The sequence below is a fragment of the Saccopteryx leptura genome, chromosome 4 (genome assembly GCF_036850995.1).
Source record: "Saccopteryx leptura isolate mSacLep1 chromosome 4, mSacLep1_pri_phased_curated, whole genome shotgun sequence".
Taxonomy (NCBI): domain Eukaryota; kingdom Metazoa; phylum Chordata; class Mammalia; order Chiroptera; family Emballonuridae; genus Saccopteryx; species Saccopteryx leptura.
Window position 1 is genome coordinate 52,952,371 of NC_089506.1, and position 8,827 is coordinate 52,961,197.

Here is an 8,827-nt window from a genome sequence, read left to right on the forward strand (position 1 = left end):
AGCTGGCGACGGGAATCCCTTCTGCCTCAAGCGAAGAGAGATTTGGGGAAAAGGCAAAGGTGGAGCAAGGAGAGGCCCGGAGGAGAGCGTCCCTGGCGCTGAGCTGAGATCTCTAATAGGCCCCTTTCTCCATCTGAAAGTGGAGAGAAATCTGACCCGCACAACGCTGGGCGGATTCACCTAAACAGGACTCCACAGAGTATACTTGTCCCTTGTCATCAGGGGAAATTGGCTCCAGACTGCTTTTAATTTCTACCCAGGACATTCTAACTGGTGCTCCAGTTTTATTCTAGTCCTGCCTTTAACTAATCCAACCAGCATCCATTCATGGTGAGACACCATTATCCATTAGGCGCCTACTATGTATCAATCAGGCTCTATGTTCAATGCGCACTTCATTTCTTCCAGCACCAGACAGTCCTTCCCACAACCATGCAGTAATTAGAGAGTAAGGGGAGTTTAGGAGTCACCTCCTAAAGTTCATCCTAATAATACACATTGAGCTCAGAAATGGGCAAGACTCATCCCTTTCCCACTATGTGAACGATAAGACCTACACTTACATGTATTTCTTAACATAAATAAGCTCTTGTTTGTGTGCAGAGTTTTTTTAAAAAAAACTTTATTTTTCAAACATACATACAAATTTTGCATTAAACTGAGAACTAAATCTTCATAATAAAAATTTCTGTTGTTCAGATAATGGATGGAGATACCATGAAATTTGAGTAAATTCCTGATCCTGTTTGACCCAAGTGGAGAGCAGCAGTGTATTGAAGGTGAAGATAATGCAGTTTGATCCCCTGGTGCATACTATCTTGTCCCTTCTGGCGACCCTGACAGTCCCACCGTCCACACCTGGCATTCCCTGCCTTCATATCTGCCAACATTCCCACCCAGCCTCCTTATAAATCTTCATATCTTCCTGAGACACTGTTCTGATGTCTTCCATCTGTCAAATTGTCCCTTTCGCTGCCATCAGTTAGGATCCAGATCTGTTTCAAGGATGCCAAGGCTTTATTTATCTAGGCAGATAAGATTCATCTCAACAAAGCTTCGCTCCTCTGGTTCTTTTTCTTCATTTCAACTCTGTAAACAACCATAAACAGTACCCTTCCTAATACTGTATGGCCTATATTAGGAAAGGTATTAGGTAAGATGAATCAGCTTCTAAAGCTCACTCGATTCTTTTAATTTCATTAAAAGTTTTAAACTCTATTAAAAGTACTACATCAATCTCCCAAGCAAGGAATTGAGATAAAACCCAAAACTCAATAAAACCTAACAATTGTTTTCTGACTGCATCTAGTTAATGATGTTCTTATTTTAAAATATATACATTTGCAGCCCTGGCCGGTTGGCTCAGCAGGAGAGCATCAGCCCAGCGTGTGGAAGTCCCGGGTTCGATTCCCAGACAGGGCACACAGGAGAAGCACCCATCTGCTTCTCCACTCTTTCCCCTCTCCTTTCTCTCTATCTCTCTCTTCCCTTCCTGTAGCCAAGGCTCCACTGGAGCAAAGTTAGCCCCAGCACTGAGGACGGCTCCATGGCCTCTGCCTCAGGTGCTAGAATGGCTCTAGCCAAAAAGGAGCAATGCCCCAGATGGGCAGAACATCGCCCCTCGTGGGTATGCCGGGTGGATCCTGGTCGGGCGTATGTGAGAGTCTGTCTCTCTGCCTCCCTGCTTCTAACTTCAGAAAAATAAAAATAAATAATAATAAAAATAAATATATATATATATACACACACACACATGGCTTTAGCAAAGTAAAAATTATATTTTATCACTATCTGAAAAGCTTCTCATTTTCTATTAAATCACTTAATATCATAAGGATAAACAAACTCATTAGCTACACAAATGTATAACCTGCGTGCTGGTGGCAAATGGTATAGCAGAGAGCACTTTCCTAGCCATTGTCTCATCTGCTCCTCAGAACACCCTAAGGAGGTAAGAAGAGCCTAATATTCCATCTCAAGATGAGGAATCTGAACCAAGGAAAGCTAGGTGAAAGCAGAGCTAGGATTAGAAACCACTAATATCCCTGAAATACATTCAAATTATCATTGAAGAAATTCAGTGAACATCAATAACAGCGTCCATAATTTCCTCTCTCCGCTCTGGAGACCCTTTGAGTCAAGAGGCAGGAAGAGACAATGGAATTGCAATAGAACAATTAAATTCGTCTCCTTCTCCTTTTGGCATTAAGACAAAGCTCAGCAATTTCTACATCCTGCAGTATTTTGAACTCAGTCAGTGAGTTTTCACATAAACTGGAAAGACCATGCAATTTAACATGATTACATCATTATTAAAAGAAATTATTTGCCCTGGCCAGCACCTCAGTGGATTGAGCGTGGTCTGGCATATGAATGTCCCAGGTTTGATTTTCAGTCAGGGCACACAGGAGAAGCAACCATCTTCTACTGCCCCCTCCCTTCTCCCGATTGTCTCCCTCTTCCCCTCCTGCAGGCAGTGGCTCAATTGGTTGGAGCATGGCACCAGGTGCTGAGGATAGCTCTTGTTAGAGCTTCAGCTTCAGACGCTAAAAATAGCTCAGTACTCAAGCATCAGCCCATGATGGAACTGCTGGGTGGATCCTGGCCAGGGTGCATGCCGACGTCTGTCTCACTAGCTCCCCTCCTCCCACCTAAATAAATAAATAAATAAATGATTTAAAGAAAAAAAATTATTTAGGATAATTTCAGAAGAAAACATTAACAGCTATGTTATTAATGAAATATGTTTCCATAAAAGTGCACCTTTAACCCTCTTCAAGGAACATTATTCCAGAAGATCTCTATTTGCTTTCAGTAAAATACCTAATGAAGTGTCACCATTTCCTTGAGGTAACCACAAGGAAAACAATGCATAGACTCAAGTAATGACACAGCTTAGACATGGACCACAGTACTTGTTTTTAATGGTGAGTAACTTTGGTAGTATAAACACTGTACCAAGCTTAACCAGGCGGTGGCACAGTGGATAGAGTGTCAGACTGGAATGCAGAAGGACCCAGGTTCCAAACCCCTAGGTCGCCAGTTTGAGCGCGGGCTCATCTGGCTTGAGCAAAAAGCTCACCAGCTTGGACCCAAGGTCACTGGTTTGAGCAAGGGGTTACTCAGTCTGCTGAAGGCCCGCGGTCAAGGCACATATGAGAAAACAATCAATGAACAACTAAGGTGTTGCAACAAAAAACTAATGATTGATGCTTCTCATCTCTCTCTGTTCCTGTCTATCTATCCCTGTCTATCCCTCTCTTTGACTCTCTTTCTGTCCCTGTTAAAATAAAAATAAATAAATATACACTGTACCAAGAGTGGTCTCCCTAACACATTTGTAGAACTTGGTGTGTAACTAACCAAAGCTCTAAAATCAAACAATTAACAGGCTTTCTTATCTACAAGGGCAAATCTCACATTCAGGCAAAAAATAAATAGAAATTTTCTAAAAGTGAATACTCTCCAGGTAAAAAGGAAAAACATGCTTGCATTCAGCCTACTATAGTTACTCTAGAATGACACCAACTGGCAATTGTTTCTGGCTAACAGATTGCAGCTACTATGATTCCTACACAAATTATTAAAATAATAAAAATGTTTTCAAAGAGCTATCTTCCACTTCCTTTGCCAGACTAGCAATGAGCTTAACACTATCTGTGAAGCAATTTGTTCACCTAATTTTATGCCTTAATAAGCTTTAGTACAATTATTTTCTTGCCTGATTCTTTCTCTGCCTTAACTTCAGCACTCTTTCTTTCTGTTCTTCTCAAATATTCTCAAACCTATTAACAACATTGCACTCCCCTAGGATTTAAACTTTTGATTAGAACAGTCCCCATTTAATCAAGTTCAATTGGGAGATAAAATTGCATCTCAACTTCTCCGTTTTCCCTTTGGTGCCAGAAACTGCCTCTGAGCAGGCTGAGGAAACCCTGGAGAGATCAGCAATCCAACGATCACAGAGAACAGTTTTGGATTCCCTACATTTGCACACAGGAATATATAGATATAAATGCCCTTCAATACAGACGAGAAACAAAATAGATTACAAAAGTGATTGGCAGTGTGAATCTTCTTTAAGAATACAGAGTGCTTTCATACACAAAAATGACGTTTTTCATTTTGGTAAGCGAACCAAAAAAAATTTTTTTTAAAGCAGTTTTGCAAATAACCAGCAAAGCAGTGGTTTTCTTTTTCCAAAGGAAGTTAAGCAAAAGTTTGCATAGGCAGGGAAAACTGCAGAAAAAATGTGACATATACTAAATAAGCTCCAGTTCACTACATGATTGTAACCCTGGGGCAACTATAACCCTACACACTGCTTTTCTTGAGGGTCTATTCATATAAACAGTTCCTTTGCTTTATTACATAACTCTCTTCATTCACTATAGTAGCTGCCTATGAATGATGAATGGAAACTATATTACTTGCATGCATAATTTATTCATTGACTTAATATAATGTAAGCAGATGCAATAATTTTTTTTAATTTATTTAGAAAATTAACTTTAACACAGTGATGATCAATAAGAGTACATAGGTTTCAGGTAGATATTTCTATAGCATATGAACCGTTAACTATGTTGTATACCCATCACCCAAAGTCAAATCATTTTCTATCACCTTATATTTGTCCCTCTTTACACCCTTCCCCCGATTCCCTCTGCCAGTACTCCCCTACACGCCCCTCCCCCGGTAACCACTTCACTTTTATATATGTTCATGAGTCTCAGTTTCATATCCTACCTATGTGTGAAATTATACAGTTCTTCGCTTTCTCTGATTTACTTATTTCACTCAGTATAATGTTCTCAAGATCCATCCATGTTGTTGTAATGACAATAAGTCATCATTTCTTATGGCTAAGTAGGATTCCATTGTATATATGTACCACTTCTTCTTTCTCCAATCCTTTATCGAGGGACACTTTGGTTACTTCCATGTTGTGGCCACTGTAAATAATGATGCAATGAACGTAGGGGGGGGTGTCTTTATGTACCAATGTTTTCGAGTCTTTGGGGTAGATACCCAGGAGAGGGATTGCAGGGTCATATGGTAGTTTTTTTCTTAACTTTTTAAGGAACCACCATGCTTTCTTCCATAATGGTTGTACTAATTTGCATTTCTACCAGCAGTGAATAAAGATTTCTTTTTCTCCATAGCCTCTCCAACACTTGTTATTACCTATCTTATTGATAATAGTGAATCTACCAGGTGTGAGGTAGAATCTCATTGTAGTTTTGATTTGTATTTCTCAAATAGCTAGTGAAGATGAGCATCTTTTCATATAGCCTTTGGCCATTTGTATGTCTGCTTGGGAGAAGTGTCTGTTCAGGTCTTTTCTCCATTTTTTAATTGGATTGTTTGCTTGTTTGTTTCTGAACTTTATACATTTCAATAATCTTTTCATAGTAGATTTTTACTTATTTCTTCAACAACAGCTTGTTAAGCATTTACTATATACCGGTGCAGTTCTGTGTTAACAGCATTAAAAAAGACCAATGAGGACTCTGCCCTCATGTATGTTACATTCCAGTAGTGGAAAAATAAATAATGAATCAGTCAATAAGATTCATTTATTTAATCCAGAGATATATGCATGAGCCCCTATTATGTTACCAGGTAATTTTAGGCACTTGGAATACTTTAGTGAACAAGAAAGACAATATTTTTTTCTCAAAAGTTTAAGTGTCAGCAGGGTAAAATTGTTGGGCCTTGTGGGCCATGTTTTTTTGTTTTATTCTGTTTTGTGTTTTGACAGAGACAGAGTCAGAGAGAGGGACAGATAGGGACAGACAGACAGGAAGGGAGGGAGATGAGAACCATCAATTCTTTATTGTGGCTCCTTGGTCTTTTTAGTTTTCATTGATTGCTTTCCCATATGCGCCTTGACCAGGAGGTTACAGCAGAGTGAGTGACCCCTTGCTCAAGCCAGTGGCCTTGAGCTCAAGCCAGCGATCTTAGGCTTTTAGCCAGCAACCTTTGGGCTCAAGTCAGCGACCATAGGGTCATGTCTATGATCCCACACTCAAGCCAGCGACCCCACACTCAAGCTGGTGAGCCCATGCTCAAGGCAGAGGTTTTGAACCTGGGTCCTCTGCATCCCAGTTCAATGCTCTATCCACTGCACCACTGCCTGTTCAGGCATTGTGGGCCATGTTAAGAATTGTATTCAGGAAGAAATAGATAGTCACAAGAAGATTTAAACAGTTTTCATAGAACATTTTGACTGCTTTGTTGAGAATGGACTATAAGAGGGAACAAGAGAAACAGAAAAACCTGTTAGGTGGTTATTCTATAAACAAGCGAGAGATTATAGTGACTTAGACTAAGTCTGAGCAGTAGAGGAGGCGGTGGAAAGTGGTCAGAGTGCCCACTTTTTTTTTTGTTTGTTTTGTTTTTTTTTGTTTTTGTTTTTTTTTTATATTTTTCTGAAGCTGGAAACGGGGAGAGACAGTCAGACAGACTCCCGCATGCGCCCGACCGGGATCCACCCGGCACGCCCACCATGGGGCGACGCTCTGCCCACCAGGGGGCGATGCTCTGCCCATCCTGGGCGTCGCCATATTGCGACCAGAGCCACTCTAGCGCCTGGGGCAGAGGCCACAGAGCCATCCCCAGCGCCCGGGGCCATCTTTGCTCCAATGGAGCCTTGGCTGCGGGAGGGGAAGAGAGAGACAGAGAGGAAAGCGCGGCGGAGGGGTGGAGAAGCAAATGGGCGCTTCTCCTGTGTGCCCTGGCCGGGAATCGAACCAGAGTGCCCACTTTTATAAGACAGAGCCCTCAGTTTCTTTCCTTGTGGGTTGAATGTGGGATATAAGCGGAAGGTGGAGCTAAGGTTTGGGCCCTACACAACCGGACATATGGAGTTACTATCAATTGGGATGTCAGTAGAGACTAGTCCAAGTGCTGTCGGTAAATAAGGAGAATCATGTAACAAAAAATAAATGACAGGGATGGTGAGAATGAGGCAGTCAGAAAAGATGTGTTATGCAGAGGCATAGGGACTGGGCCCTGAAGGATTAGATGAACCAGCCGCATCAAACATCCTGGAGAAGAGCTTTCTAAGCAGAACAAGTGCAAAGGTCTGGAGTGGGAAAGATCTGGGTGGGTTCAAGGTAAAGAAAGGATTTAAGAGAGGGTGATTGGGGGCAGATTATTCAGAATCATAATAACGAGCACAAAGTAGCCACTGGGGAGTTTTAAGCAAGGAAAAGATATGTCCAAATGATATGAAAGGCTCCTCCATGAAGAATAGATTAGGGTTACGAAGAGAGAAACCAGAAAAACCAATTAGGAGGCTAGTGCAGTTTTCCAGAAAAGACACAATGAGGATGCATGGAGGAAACAATTTACAGTCATGAATCCACAAACTTAATATGGACCAATATAACTTTCTTCATTTTAGAATGACTTGGCCTTTAAGATTCCATTTTCTGAGATACAGAAAGATAGAAAGTATAAAATTTAGTAACTTTTCAGTTAACCTCTGTCTTTTTGGAATAGATGTTCAAGTTGGTGCCTCTCCCCTCCCTTTTCTCTTTGTCTTTCTCTGGGGTGATCTAAGCTAAGGGAGTTTATGTGGCATCTTTGCATTGGCTGAAGATGTGGTCTGTGGGAGTCCAATATTCAGTTAGGCTCAGCTGGATTCAAGTGTAGGTCTTGATTTCTGCGGGGTCTTCTGCTGCCCTGGTATAACCTCAGCCGTTATGTCCACACAGTCTGCACCTTACTCAACTGAACTGTGTCCTTTTTGTCTGTCAGTCCTTTCAGCTCTGCTAAGGCCTTTTCTCAGGGGCTGTTTGCAACCAAATCAGAGGCTCAACCTCATTAGACTCAGCACTTGTTTTTGTTGAGCAAATACTTTGAAATAATCTCTTTAATAATCCCAAATTAAATGGGACAGATAATAGAACCTACTTATACACATAATTTTGCAAAAGTTAACCTAATGCCTTAATTGTAATGTAAATAATCTATTAAAAAGTAACTAATAATAAAATACTGTGAATTTTAACATGTAAATGCTTATGCCTAACTACAGAAGACAACATAAAATAGTGAAATGCTTATCTCTCCAATATCTTGTTTGAATATAAGAGAAGTCCAGAGCTATACTTTACAAGAAGAAATTGAAAGAGCAGAGGTGTTAGTGGATACTAGAATTAAAAATAATGGTAGAATAAGTAAAAATAAACTTAACTTGCAAATATACATATACAGTGGTCCCTCATCTATGGTGGGGGTTAGGTTCCAGAACCCCCTGCGATAGGTGAAAATCCACAAAGTAGCAACCTTATATTTATTTTATTATTTATATATTTTTAAGGCCTTATAACCCCCCACACACACTCTTATAAACCTTTCCCACGCTGTTATTAACCTTTCCCACACTTATTTTGCTGGAAAAAATAATTAAAATAATAAATATATAAAATACCTATATCCCACAAAATCCCACAATATGGCAAAAATCCATGACACAAATTTAGATATATACAATTTTAAATTCTGCGATACAGTGAGACCATGAAAAGTGAACTGCAATATGGTAAGGGAGGACTGTAATAAGAAAAAAAATGCCCTGGTCAGGTAGCTCAGTTATACACCAAGGATGGGGGTTTAACTTTGCTCAAGGCACATACAGGAAACAACCAATGAATGCATAAATAAGTGGAACAACAAGCTAATCTTTTTTCTTTCTCTCTCTAAAATCAATCAATCAATCAATTAATTAATTAAAAAGGAGGGGAATAATCTTAAATGAAGCAGAGATGACCAATTACATAATTTTGGAGGGAAGAAAACAGAGAAACATGATTTT